General features: G+C 47.5%; 1 pseudogene; it reads right to left on the bottom strand.

The window, feature by feature from the left end:
- LOC144123715 (uncharacterized) overlaps positions 1-12183 on the bottom strand; it is a 99042-nt pseudogene extending 86859 nt beyond the window's left edge.
- Positions 12184-12296: the final 113 nt, after the last annotated feature.

Here is a 12296-nt window from a genome sequence, read left to right as displayed (position 1 = left end):
AATCACTTTCAGCTGGTTCGATTACCCCGATTTCGAGCATTCGCTGAATCTCTGCCTCCATGATCTGCTGTTGACGTGGTGACACTCGATAAACTTTTTACCTGATTGGTTCGGAGGAGGTCAGCTCGATCTCGTGAGTGATCAGGTCAGTTTTCCCTGGCCGACTGCTTAACATCGCCTTGAATTCCCCCAAAGTCCCTTAAGTTCATCTACAGTATACCTGTCCCTCTTTGAGAACATTAGTCCCCAAAGAGCGCGCAATAATTTACTGGATCCGCAATCCGCATCGCTGTCTATCCCTAACTCAGGTAGATCAGCCTGTCCTTCCTCGGGCACGTTTAGCATCATGTTTACAGTTCCTTCCTGCATACATAGGGTTGCACCAAATTGCAGTAGTAGATGGTAACCTCATTTCTCTTGGCGCGTTTTTTCAGGACGTAGTTTGTTCTTGACAACCTGTGCTGAACTTCCACCGGCCTCTCCCACTGCACTTCTATCTTGTTTTTCCTGGATAGTCGCAAAATCATGACCTTATCGCCCGTCTGAAATGTTCGTTGCCTTGCGTTTTGATCACTGTGTTTCGATCGTTGCCTTGCGTTTCGACACGATGACAGTGCTTGCATTCTGGCTCTGAACCGCTTCCCTTTTGCTATGCAGGCCCTGCTTGCAGTCTTTCTGCCGTGGCTACCGGGAAATTCGTGCGGCCTGATATGGCATCCTTCGACACCACCGACTGTGGATTTCCACCGCGCCTGCGCGTCTGACGATGTGCTTTCGTCGCATCTTGCTTTCTCGCCCTTTCTGGACGCACCCGGCCCGGTACAACTCGCCTGCAAACCACCTTTAGGATCGACAGCAACATCATCCTCTTCCAAGTATATAAGAAGCCAGCACGGAAACTTCCGCTTCAGTGGACACGACGACAGTGCTTGCATTCTGGCTCTGAACCGCTTCCCTTTTGCTATGCAGGTGTGTACCGCCCTTCCTTTATATGTCAAGAAAAGTAATAACGTCTGCATAGTACTTTTGCCGTGTCGACAAGTGTTGTGTGAGGTTTTCTGTGAATGTTTTCCTATGACCCTTTTGCTGTTGCGTGCGGGTGATGTGGAGAGCAACCCTGGGCCCCCTACCAAACGCTCGGATTCGCTCCAAGTCCTTGAATCTCTACCCTCTGATCCCGCGGTACAGATGAAAGTTATATTTCAGCTGCTAAAGGACGTTCACACTCATTTCCTGCAAATCTCTAAAGCTCAGACGGAAGTAGCAGCTGACGTTAAAGATATAAAAAACGGACAGAAAGCAATTGAAAAAAAATCAATGGTATTCAAAACCGTTTAGAGGCCCTGGAGGAAATTAAAAAAAATTGAAGAGCTCAGCGACGAAATTTCAACCATTCGAAGTCAAACAGATGAACTTTCCACCCAGGTCAGGCCATTACAATCACGACAGGATGAGCTGGATGACAGATCACGGCGTAATAACTTAATTTTCTACGGCATTCCAGGTGCCGATGAAAACTGACGGGACACTGAAGAAAAACTGACTTCTCTTCTTACCGACTGCCTTTCCCACTCCTTTTCCCCCCATGCTATTGAACGCGCGCACCGTTTAGGAACCTTCAGTACTGACAAATGTCGTCCGGTTATTGCGAAATTTGTGAATTTTAAAACGAAAGAATTGATCCTCTCCAAGCGCAACAGCCTAAAAGAAAGCAAGGTCACACTTACTGAAGATTATTCAGTCGCAACACGTCTCGCACGTAAAAAGCTTATCAATTTTGCGAAAAGCCAACCTGATTCTCCCACTCATAAGATGCGCTACAACAAGTTACTTATGAACAAGAAATGTTACATGTACGACTCAAACACAAACACCGTAATTAAGATTGATACACGCAGCGCACGTGCCAGTTCAGCCTCTGCCGATAGCTCGGATCGCACATCCTAGGCATGTGAGAGGGGTAGTGGTCAGGCAACCACAGCTTCAGTATTGGTTCTTTTTACTAACATCAGAAGCGTTCTTAACAAGCATAACTCTATCATCAGCTAACAACACTTGTTCCTCTAAAATCATCGCGTCAAAAGAAACTTGGCTCACTGCGCATGTTCGCGACACCGATATCTTTTTCGATGCTCCTCACATTTCGTTCTTCCGCTGTGATCGGGGCACGCAGAGAGGCGGCGGAGTGCTTCTCGCTATTTCAAACGATGTTATATCATCATGTATACATGTCCAGACTAATCTAGAAATAGTATGGGCTGCGATCACTCTTATTCACCTGAGGGTAGTAATGGGCGTATGCTACCGTCCACCTTCCTCGTCGCCTACGTTTAGTAACGAACTTTACGATGCTATTAATATCGTCGCAACACGATTTCCTTCATCCCCACTATTCTTATTCGGCGATTTCAAGTTTTCGAACATAACATGGAATACCGACTCCCCTTTAATGTCCCCGTTCTCTTCTCAAGGTCGCGAATTTCTAGATGTGTGCTCAGTGTTCTCGCTAGTGCAATTGTGCACACAAGCAACTAGAATAACTGACAGCGCGTCGAATACACTAGATTTAATCTTGACAAATCGATCTGATATAGCCTCACCTATTATATACCTGCCGGGCATGAGCAACCACTTGCTAGTGCAATTCGACATTAACCTATCCCCTGCGAATTCTAATAGAATGAAAAGAAATTACACGAGACTACAACAAAGCTAAGTTTCAGGCGATAAATAATGAGCTGTCTCTTTTTATCGATGTTTTCCTTGATAGCTTTGATAACCGTAGTGTTGAAACTAACTGGAGCATGTTCAAAGCTAAAGTCTTCCAACTCACTGAACAATACATTCCTCAGCGCACTGTTATCACCCTCTCAAACGCTCCCTGGTACAATAATCACATTAAGCTCTTATCTAACAAAAAGTAACGCCTCTATCGCATCGCAAAGCTCTCCCCAACTAGTGAGCGTTGGGCTTCGTATACGGCAGCTTCCAACACGTATGTTCAGGCGCTCAAAGACGCTAAAAAGCACTTCCACTCGCATGTTCTGCCCTCTATGTTAACGACCAATGTGAAAAAATTCTGGCGGGTCATTAATCCTTCCACCGATGATAACATCGCTTTATCCGACCCATCATGCAACCCCATTTCTTCCGATATTTGTGCCATGATTCTGAACCACGAATTCACTGACAACTTTACAGCCATGTCTAATGTACATAAGTCACCAACTCACCACTTGAACTATGTATCCATGCCACCTATAGCTGTTGCTACTCCTGGTGCCGATAAACTTATTGATGCACTCAATGTTCATTCCGCTCCAGGTTACGACTGCATTAACCCAAAGTTCTTAAAAAGCGCTTCAGCTTATTTTTCCATTATACTAACCAAAATTTTCCAGCAATCACTTGACCAGTCAACGCTACCTACCATGTGGAAAATCGGAAAGGTTTTTCCAGTCTACAAATCCGGCAGCAAAGCTTCCCCTAATAATTATCGTCCCATATCCCTTACCAGTACTTGTTGCAAAATGCTTGAACATATAATATTCACCAACCTTGTTAACTTCCTCGAATCTAACTCCTTTTTTACGTCTGCGCAACACGGTTTTCGAAAATCTTACTCTTGCGAAACACAGTTAATATCGTTTACACATGCATTGCATCATATTGTAGACCTATCGTCACTAGCTGACTGTATATTTATAGACTTTTCAAATGCTTTCAACAAGGTATGTCACAAACTTTTACTTCACAAACTAAAACAACTGAATATTGACCGTAACTTATTGAAATGGATTGAATGTTTTCTACTTAATCGCTCACAATTTCTTTTTGCTAACGGTTTCAACTCCAGTTTTACCTAGGTGTCTTCCGGGGCTCCACAAGGTTCAGTTCTTGGACCCCTACTGTTTCTAATTTACATTAATGATCTTCCCGCTCTTGTTAACTCGCATATTCACCTATTCGCTGATGATTGCGTCATTTTTAGAGAAATAACCAATGCTAACGACGTTACATTACATCAGTCAGACCTCAACACAATAGGAAAATGGTGCAAAGATTGGTTGATGCAGCTAAATATTAACAAATGCAAAGTCATGCGTGTATCTAGAAAAACTTCCGCCCCGCCTCACTACTACATTGATAACAACTCATTGGAATTATTCTCATCACATAAATACCTAGGCGGTCACATTTCTTCAAATCTTAATTGGTCTCTTCATACCTGGAACATAATTAAATATGCTAATCGCATGCTAGGCTACATACGTCGTAACTTTTTTAATGTCCCTTCAAATTTGAAACTATTGCTTTATAAAACACTGATACGATCTAAACTTGAGTATAGAGCACTTGTATGGGACCTTGCCCATGGAAACTTAATTAATGATCTTGAGATAATTCAAAATAACTCTGTACGTTTCATCCTTGCTAACTACAACCGCACAGCGAGTATAACTGCTATGAAATCTAATCTCTGCCTCCCTACACTGACATCGCGTAGAAAAGTGTTTCGTCTCGCCCTGTTCCACAAGATGTTTCATCATTCTGCTTTACGTGATCACCTCATCCCCAAGCCAATATATGTATCCCGCCGTATTGAGCATAATCTAAAAGTCGGAATTGTGTCATGCAACACGAAATGCTTCTCGCAGTCATTCCTGCCGCGAACCTCACGTGAGTGGAACCACTTTCCCGCAGAAGTTTCTGGGATTGTAAATTATGAGCAGTTCCGCGCAGCAATAGCTAACATTGTATATTCAGATGCTTTTTAAATATTCTTGTTACCAACTGTATTTTCTCACTGTTTTTGTATATTTACCACTCCCTCTCTTTAATGCCACTGGCTCTGAGGGGTAATGTAAACAAACAAATAAATAAACAAATAAGACTTTTGCCCCCTGTTGTGCCGCTTTAAAGTTTTCCTCTACTGGAGCACGCGTAGAACTTAGTCGGTCGAGCAATTCCAACACGTAACTCACGACAGTTTGGCTTTCCCCTGTTCCCTCCCAGAAATTCTCGCAAAATCTGGAGAGGAGAACATAGGGCTCTCCCATACACATGTTCAGCCGGGGTGAATCCGATCGCTTCATGGGGAACTGTTCTGAGCGCGAACAGCGTTGCCGGCAAGCAGCTCTCCCAGTTCTTTCTTAGTTCATAGCGCAACGCTCGCAGAGGCCTTTTGAGCACGGAGTGCCTTTTTTCGGCACTGTTCGAATGTGTATTAGCTTGATACCACACCTCTTCAAAAATGTGGTTGTTAAGGCGCTGGTGAACACGGTTCCCGGATCCGCCTGAATCTGCGCGGGAAAACCGATTCGTGCAAAGGTGCTGAGCAAAGCGTCCACTATTTCTGAAGAGCTTAGTTCTTTGAGAGGGACTGCTTGGGGGAATTTTGTTGCTGGACACAGCATGGTAAGGAGATACTTGCATCCTGATTTCGACTACGGTAGGGGCCCTACCGCGTCGATCACTAACCGCCGAAAAGGCTAGGTGATCAGTTCAACCAATTTAAGGGGAGCTTTCCATTTGTCTCTTGGTTTCCCGACTCGTTGACATGCGTCACACGACTTCACGTACCGCTCAACGTCTTTGAAGCACCTTGGCCAGTAGCACTCCATTAAAAGTCGGTCTTTTGTTTTGTTGATTCCCAAATGTCCCGACCAGCGTTTCACATGACACAAGCTCAGAAGATCAGCCAGGTATTTTTGACGGAATTACTAGGTGATCAAACGCCTTGCCTTTACGATCTCTGTAGTGCTTGTACAGCAGTCCGCCTTTTCGAGTATTGTGATGTTACGGCTCGCTACGCCCTCTTCCGCGGTAGAATGCAGGCGCCTCAAACTAGGGTTGTTCTTTTGCTCTGCCTTCAGCATCTCTCTGTTTAGTCTAGCTCCAAAAGCCGCTCAAAGCTGCGCGAAGTGGGGGTTAATACCGACGCTTCGGCGGGCTCTATTTTCTGCGGTCCCCTTGGCGCCGCAGCTGCGTTTATGTCGCCTGATCTAGGGACAACCTCGACCCCTTGTTCAGCCACTAGGTTGGCTCCATGCTTTCAGGTTCAGCTCCGATTTCCGCCTCTTCCTGCCCGGGTTCTGTGTTAACTGAGCTGCGAGCTGGCGGGTTTTAGAGCGCGTTAGTGCCTGTACATTTCCCTCTTCAAAGAGCTGTCCTGGCTCACGCAACAGACGGTCAGTGGGTTTTAGAACAGATAAAGATATTAAAGCGGAACTGTTTTCGAAACGACTGCCTCCGTCATCAGTTTTCCAAAGGGACCTGAAATCTCAACCCTTGCCATAGGTAAGCAAACACTGTGCTCCTCCAACACCTGTTTAATCCACGTTACTCCTCCCGTGAAAGCCTCAGACGTAACATAGGATGGGTGCACTACATCCATCGTAGCCGCACTGTCCCTGAGCACCTTACAAGGCTTGCCATTTACCTCTAACTCATGAAGGTAGGGGCGAAGCAGTTCTAGGCTTTCATCACTACCGTTTATCTACGAGATCACCAATTGCTGGTTTCTACATCTTGCAGCAATGCGCGCTGTTTCTTGGCAGTTATAACACCGCAGCGGTTGCCTGGCCTCGAACTCCTTTTTGCGCGCCTTTTCTACCCCTTCGTCCTTCGTGTGACCGCCGCTCGTTTGTGGAGCCTATTTCGGTGACCGTTTTTTTCGTCGCACCCAGCCCCACGTTTACATTGAGAGCCGGCCGTCTTGAAGAAACATACTTTCTTGAGGTAGTTTCTTTTTCTGACTGTCCTTCTTCCACACTTGCGTTTCTCCGCTTGGCGAATTCGTCTGCGAGGTGAGCTGCTCGCTCGACTGTCTCTACCTTTTCCTTGTCATGCACCCAGAGTTTTACGGACGGCGGGACGCTGCGGAAAAACAGTTCCAGACAGACGCACTTGACTACCTTGTCCTTGCTTTCGTACACGCCATCCCCTTTAAGCCACACTACAAGGTAGCTTTTCTCAATGTGTACGCAATCTCCGCATAATTCTCATTGCTTTTTTTTGTTGCCTCCGAAAACGCTGCCGAAATGCCTCATCTGAAAGGCGGTATTTCTTCAGTAGAGACGACTTCACCTTTTCATAATTTTCCGCATCCTGTTCGCTAAGCCTGGGGATCACATTAGCCGCCTCGCACGGTAAACGACCCTGCAGGCGCTCTGACCAGAAGATCTCTGCGATTTTCCTCTTTTGACAGGCCTTTTCATAGTTAACTAGGTACAGACCGATGTCTTCGCCCATCTTGTAGGGATACATCCAATTGTCTGTACGGTGAGACTCCACCCTGTTTAACCTATCAGTAATGATTGCTCCCCTATTTTGGGCTGCCAGACGCTGGCTTTCGACTTGGAGCTCCATCATTTTCAGCTGTCTCTGTTTTGCGGCTTGCTTTTCTGTCTTTTTAATCCTCTGCTTTCTTCAACCTCTTTTTTTCGTCCGCTGCTTTCTTTTTGCCGTTCTAGCTCCTTTGTGTCTATTTTCCACGCAATTTGCATCACTTCTTCGTCTGCCTAGCTATTTTGTTTGCTTTTATGATATGCCATTTCTTCATTCATTTCTCCACTTCCACACCCAACTCTTCACCCAACAGCCACAGCTCTTCCTTATCTACCTTCCTGAGGTCTATGATCGCTGCCGCAAATGTTGGTTTTGCCCACTCACTAATGGTTCTGTGCAAACTACGACTTTGCTACAGATACCCGATTTCCAGCAGTTCAAACTTTTTGCCCAGAGTTTAAAGCCTGGTGAATCATAGAACAATGACAAAGCGCTCACCCATACACGCAGAATGATGTCACCTGGTACATCCCAAGCGCTGCCAACCAGTTGTTCAGGGTGGCGATCGGTGTCTCTTCTCGCCGCAACCTCGGTCAAGACGACGTCCGCTCCGAACCGGACGGGAGTGCCGTTGAGTGAAGGAGTTCGCTAGTGAAGAAAGAAGACTTGGCTTTAATTACATATTTACAATCATGTGAGTTCAGAATTTAGCTGCTTCAACTTCGCCCGTCGTCCAGTTTTATACACTTCTTCCCTATATTCCTCAGGTTGGGGACGCCCTCGCAGTGGTAGGAGTGGCCGAAAACTTTCACACGCACGCACAAACGGATACCTCCGCACACATAGACACGCCCCTAGCATAAGTTGACCCGAGAGAGGGGGGGGGAACCCATTGGACTTGGTATGTGACGTCAGCTGGTCCGCCAGCTCTCCAAAGTGGTTCTGCCATTAGCGAGGCCGGTGGCCGCTGTGGACGAGCGGTACCGAAGACCGCCGAAAGGGTTGATTTCCACGCTTGAGCGCTGCGCCCGTTCGGGTCCCGGGAAGCCATGAGTAGTCGGGTCGTTAGAGAAGCCGGGGAATGTTCGTAGACGGCCGCGGCCGCTTAACAGGCGGCGGAAGACCGGCGTCGGGACTCCAGAAAGGAAACGCTCTCAGAATCCTGCTCCCCGTTTGGGTCCCACGCCACGACCGGGCGAAGCACGGTAAAGGAACCCCGCTGACACATGACACAGCGCTCGTCCGTGTGGTTTCCTTCTTTTTTGTCTTCCGTCCCTTTCGCGCTGTTTTTTTTCCACCCAAAATGAACGCATACCAACTCGCCCAACTTTCCATTCTACTACATGGCGAGAGTTGATGTCGAAACCTGCTGGCGCCAATCCTAATAGAGCTCAAGTTCAGCGTCTACTCTTGAACCAAAGGCGTATGGAACTTCGCCTGCTTTCCAGAATTTCGGTACCACGTTGTCCCACATCTCAGTGTACCGGCAGAACCCCTGATGAGACCCAGGGCTGGCGCGAACGTCAGTGAATTCTGTTACCAAACGGTACACGTTAACACAGTCCGTCCAGACGAAAGGCCTGCGCTTACCTGTCGTGTTCACGACTATTACTGTCGCTTCCAGGATGTTGAACGCCTGTATCAGGTCGTGCCCACACAGCTTGGGGCCGGAGCAACCGAGGAGTGTCAGGGATCCGTCCGTCGACCGGTTTCCGCACGAGACCTTGAGCTTGAGTTGGCCCCGAACGGGAAGCCTTCCCAGGAAGCAAGTCAGTTTCAATGGCGAACAACGCAGCTTGGGCCACACTGTCTTGTTTTGCTCATAGGTGGGCCATGTGATGACCGACAGCGTTGAGCCTGTATCGACCTGCATGTCCACTGGAACGCCCCCACAATTCAACGTGCGTACAATAGGTTGCGTGATGCCTACGTGGCTGACGTGACTGTCCGCCTTTTCCAACGCAAATGCCGACAGATGTGCTCTCCTCCCGAGAAGATAGGGTATTTACTTGACGCGACAGCCCTGGTGGCCCTTCAATGAACTCTCTCTCGACGGAAACAGGCTCGGACGATATGGCCTCGCGGTTGGCACTTGAAGCATGCTGCCGAACGGAACCGGCAATCCTCTGGTTCGTGCCCTTTCGCTACGCAGCGGTTGCACGAAATAATCCGTGGCCGGTTTTTCGGGCGATACGGCTGTCCTCCCATCCCATGTATGCGCTTCCTTCAGCGGCGTGGCTCCTTATCTACAGCGCGCTCGCTTCGGCCTTTCGGCTGAAAGCACTATTTCTTCTGCTTCACTCATCGTCAGCTGCGGCTTAGCAAGCAACTGTTGACGAACTCCTGCGCTTCGCAGCCCGCAATCAATGCGATCTCGGAGCATTCGATCCAACGTTGCGCCAAAATTGCATGTCTCCGCTATTTGACGAATGGCAACTATGAAACTATGAAATCTTTGACAGGTTCGCCTGGCAGCTGGCCGCGTGCAAAGAACTTGTATAACTGTGCTATTTCGTTTGTTGCAGCAGCGCTTTTCGCCACAACTAAAGTTACCACTTGGGCTTAAGAAAGTTCGTGCACCTTGTCTGGCGCGCATCGACCACTAAGTAAATCCACAGCTTGGGTCGTCAGCGTTGAAACCAACAGGGCCCGCTTCTTCTTGTCGTCCGTGACGCCATTGACTTCAAAGAAGGCCTCCAGTCGAAATTGGTAAACCTGGCCACTTGTTAGAGAAGGAGTGTGAGGAGGAGGACATCAAAGCGATAACTGTTGCTGTACTGGCGTGACGTCATTCCGATGTAGCACTTACTGCAGACAAGCACGCTTTTGATGGCAGCAGGGGAGGTTGCTACAAAATCGCAAGTAGGAAGTATAAAAAAGCCGCGTATTGTATTGCACTATTGCAAATAATATGCGCTTGCGTTTCTCTCGTTATTACCCAGACAACACTAAACGTCCTGAGGACGTCTTCAAAGGATCAGAACGTCCTCATCCCGAACAGGACATTCTTTACCACCTTTTGAGTGCATCGGTGGCTAGATGTCCTCATGAGGATGTATTCAATTTGTACTTTGCTGGACGGTTCGACGATGAAAATTCCTTAAATGTCCTACAATCGGCCTATCGCAGGATAATTATGTGGAACCAAACTGACATCAAACCAGCCTTACCTCTCGCACTCGGCTCTCAATAATTAAAAACTGCAGGTTTATTAAAATATATGCGTCTACAATAGCGATCTAATGAAGGAAACCCCCGTGACCCTGAAAATTATATATCTTGAGATATCTTAACATATTGTTGCTTTTGCACCTGTCCTTATGTATCGCGTGTTTCTGATGGGGCTAAACTGTAGACTTTGGAGCCACAGATCTTTCCCATTCATGCAACAGAAGTCAACTGGTAAACCCGTGCTTCCTGGTAAACAATCGTTTACGTTCGCTTTAAGTATTATACAGCACTACCATGGAAAAAGAATCTCTTGATGCAAATCCTGAAGTAGTACTGAACACGCCTTGAGATATTATCAAGACATATCATAAGTATGCGCAACGAATGGACATATGGATCCCAGTTGGACTCGGGAAATTTTAGATGGTTCATTGCCTTCTTTCTTCAGAGGGGCTCGGGCCTCTCCAAACGTGGTTATTCGGTGGTGATGAAGGAGGAGACGCTCAATGATTCAAGAGATGAAGACGTAGAGGAAATATATTTACAGAAATTTGCACGTTTAAAAATTTCAAGTCAGAAACGAAGTCACACAGGCAAACAAATTCAATAACTTGAAAGGACTGATCTCACACTGCGAAACACGTACCCTACATGACCTTAGGTTGGAGCCTAGGTACTAGTAAATGTATGTGCCAAGCACGGAGCCTCTAGCTCTGCACGTGCGTCTGCGCGCCCGGCTTGTTGCCGCGTCAGCATCGTCTACTTCCCAAAGTATAACGAGTTGTCGCTAGCGGACAGGGCGAGTTATTTGCTGGCTCATCGTGGAGCTGTTGGATGGAGGAGGCAGGAAACGAGCCCCGCGACGCTTCGGTGCTGGCAAGAATGCCTGCAAACAAAAGGGCGCCTCCCCTCGCGAAGCTATTCGCAGGTCCGCATGTTTCCGCGCAAGTGGCATGGCGATCCGCGGCCGTGGGAGCGCCAAACAGTATTAAACAAAATTATCCAATGACTCTACCATGGATGGATGGATGGAAGATAGGAGCGTCCCCTTTGGAACGGGGTGATGGCAGTTGCCATTAAGCTCAGCTTTTTTTTCCTTTGCTTTTGTCTAACTGTGTTGTAAGTTATTAAAATTCGCCATCGTCATTAAATTCGTCTTTGCTGCACTTTTAGCCCTATGTCACCTCTCTGCCTTTGAGCCACCAATCTTCCAATCGCTTTTTGCTAGTTTCCACCTCAGATTTATTTACATGACTATTGTTATCTCTAAACCCTAGGGATCCCAAGCTCGGCCAGGCGGCGCCGTGAAAGCAGACAATCAGCGCCCTCTGCGGCGGGATTTTCATAACGCGGGACGAAGGCAGCTGGTGCTCTTCGCTTCGCGATGTATCGATTGCGGTGTGGCTTTAAAAGGATAAGTGATCTTGATGGACATTTTCGCCGCTCGAATCTCATGAAAGGAGAGCATTTGGTACCTAATGTGTACAGTGTGGAGCAGATCATTGAGGACAGCGATGTTTGTGTTCAAGCGAAGTGCGTGTCGCAAGTGAGCGATCGCGTCACCTACGACGTGCATCTCGAGGTAAGTGCACAGTCCTTCCGCTTTTCGGAGAGTAAAGACATTTTTACTGCTAGTGAGTAACTGTTCGCGTTCTGCATACTGTGTCGCGTCGATTTTTGCATGCTCGGCGCACTCGCCTGAACTCGCCGTTTGTCACGCATGTGGTTTCGGATTGCATTACAGGCTCATGGCTCAAGTGCTGTTTGCTTTTACATTTGACTCGTGAGTGAGCATACAAACGCGGTTCAGCACGCCGCGGCATTCTAGTTCGCAC

The sequence above is a fragment of the Amblyomma americanum genome, chromosome 3 (assembly GCF_052857255.1).
Source record: "Amblyomma americanum isolate KBUSLIRL-KWMA chromosome 3, ASM5285725v1, whole genome shotgun sequence".
In the NCBI taxonomy this organism is placed as follows: domain Eukaryota; kingdom Metazoa; phylum Arthropoda; class Arachnida; order Ixodida; family Ixodidae; genus Amblyomma; species Amblyomma americanum.
The sequence above is the reverse complement of the archived record's forward strand: the minus strand, read 5'-3'. Positions and strand labels throughout refer to the sequence as shown.